Source organism: Empidonax traillii, unplaced genomic scaffold (assembly GCF_003031625.1).
Source record: "Empidonax traillii isolate 1590-97213 ecotype Southwest subspecies unplaced genomic scaffold, ASM303162v1 scaffold1128:size488575, whole genome shotgun sequence".
NCBI classification, from domain to species: Eukaryota; Metazoa; Chordata; class Aves; order Passeriformes; family Tyrannidae; genus Empidonax; species Empidonax traillii.
The window spans coordinates 219,721-221,775 of NW_020956321.1; the positions used below are offsets into that span (position 1 = coordinate 219,721).

Consider the following 2,055-nt stretch of genomic DNA (forward strand, 5'->3'; position numbering starts at 1 on the left):
CCACTCGGGACAACAGCCCAGGGACCACTTCCCAGCGCAGCTGCAGCTCCAGCTGATGCTGGGCCCAACTGAGCCAGCCGGCAAGGCCAGGCAGCTCCTGGCTCTGCAGCCCCATGGACGGCTCCCTCCCTTCCATTCCCTTCTCCTGACCCCACTTCATCTCTTCCCCTTCCCCTGACATTAATAAACCTTGGCTTTATCTCCTTATCTGCATCTTGGTGCAACTGAAAGGACACAAACCCTCAGCCCTGCAGCTCATGGGCACACACCCAGAGGGACACGAGCACTTCAGGCTGCACAGGGGCCTGTCCTGAAGGGCCACTTGCAAAGCATTGTGCTCTTCAAGTTCTTACTTTAGTTTGTGCTGGTGTTTCCCAACAAAACCCAAGATTTGTGTCATCCCTGGGGAGGCAAGGGGCTTCCTTTCTAAGGAAAGTGCTTCCCAAAGAGTTGTCAGGAAGGGAGGCACAAATGTTTCCCTCTGGCTCTCCGTGGTCCTTTCACTCCTTGTGTCCCCTTGCACTTTGCAGAGGGGCAGGGCAAGGGGCACTCATCAGCCTGGGGGGCAAAGCCACGCTGGGGCAGCTCAGGACACTGCAAGCACAGCTGGCACTGCGTGTCCCCTGAGAACAGAGCTCCTCTCCCAGCCTCTGCCCCCTTGATAGCCAGTGCAAATCCAAGAGATGTGCTGGAATCTGGGATGAGGCTGCCTACAGGGGTGGCTGTGGGAGCATCTTGCAGCTGAGGGATTTTTCTCTGGGGAACATCCAAGCACATCTCAGCCTGTTGTCCACTGGGCTTTTCCTCACTGGGTTTTTCAGGGATGCTCCCACGCTCCCCCTTCTCTTTCCACTTCCCAGAGAGTTTCCCTTTCATTTTCACTTCCAGATCCTGCTCCCCAGCACCCAGGAGCCCCACTGGCTCTAGTCAGCCAAGGCTGCAAGAGGGATGTGCTGCGGCCCTTCCCTCTGCCCAGGAGTGCTCCCATTCCCGCCAGCAGCAGACAGCCTGCAGCATGGAATCATGGAATCATTAACACCGGGAAAGACCTCGGAGACCATCAGTTCCAACCACTCCCCCAGCACTGCCAAGCCCACCACTCAACTGTGCCCTCATATGCCACATCCACACGTTTTCCGAACATTTCCAGGGATGATGAGTCCACCACTTCCCTGACACAATCACCACCTGCCGAAATCACCATCTGCTGCATTTCCACCACTTCCCTGGTGGAATCAGCATCACCCACTGCTGCTGCCCCACTGCCCCATTTACTCCGTCCTTAGGGACCGGCCCCACAAAGTCCCTGGAAAGCAGCTGGCCTTGGACACACATCACGGAGCTACCTCTGAGACGGCTTAAGGGATGTCACCTACCTGGTGTCCTGAGCATCCAGGTGACAATCTCATCCCTCCACCGCGGCTGCCAGGAGAGCAGCCCGGGTCGAGCTCTCCCCGCGGTCAGAGGCTTGGCTGCACAGCTGGAAAACCTGGGGATGCCAAACCCATCGCTGGTGGGTCCGTGCCAGCCCGGCGCTGGGATCCCCGAGCCGGCGATACCTCTCGGCATCCCGGGGGTGTCCGCCCTGAGCCGGGACCTCTGAGCGGCGGGGTCCCTGCCGGGATCCCGCAGGGATGGAACAGGGATGGACACCCCTCACAGTACCACAGTGGGGGATGGTCCCGCACCGCCCTCAGCCCGCGGGGGTGCCCCAGATCCCCCCAGACAGCGCCGGGGGCACCTCGGCGATGCCCGCACCGCGCCCCTCACCCCTCTGTCCCCTCACCGCTCCTCGCTCCCCTCACGGCTCCTCTCACCCCTGTCCCCCCCCCCCACCCCTCACCGCCCCCCTCTCACCCCCCACTCCCTCCCTCTCTCCCCTCATCGCCCCCCTCACCCCTCTCACCCCTCTCTCCTCCCGCCGCCCCTCCGGGAGGGCGGGATCGATGGCGGGCGGGCGTCACCAACCCAAGAAGCAAAGCGGCGGCCCCGCGGGGGCGGCCCGCGGGTGATTGACGGGCGGCGCCGGCCAACCGGCGCTGGGGGCGGGCGGGG

At 62.4% G+C, this 2,055-nt stretch overlaps 2 protein-coding genes across 4 annotated transcripts in view; one reads left to right on the top strand and one right to left on the bottom strand.

Annotated features, from left to right (window-relative positions):
• The window catches only part of TXNDC16 (thioredoxin domain containing 16), a 38,425-nt gene extending 36,426 nt beyond the window's left edge, over window positions 1–1,999 (bottom strand). For 2 of the 3 annotated variants that reach the window (XM_027905179.1, XM_027905177.1), the window contains exons 1-2: window positions 1,898–1,995; window positions 1,377–1,489 (exon numbers count right to left, since the gene is read on the bottom strand). The gene's annotated coding sequence lies outside the window, so the exon portion shown is untranslated. Of the gene's footprint in view, window positions 1–1,376; window positions 1,490–1,897 lie in introns of all 3 variants that reach the window. The other variant, XM_027905178.1, reaches the window with a different exon arrangement.
• GPR137C (G protein-coupled receptor 137C) overlaps window positions 1–2,055 on the top strand; it is a 20,143-nt gene that overhangs the window by 4,220 nt on the left and 13,868 nt on the right. The window lies entirely within an intron of this gene.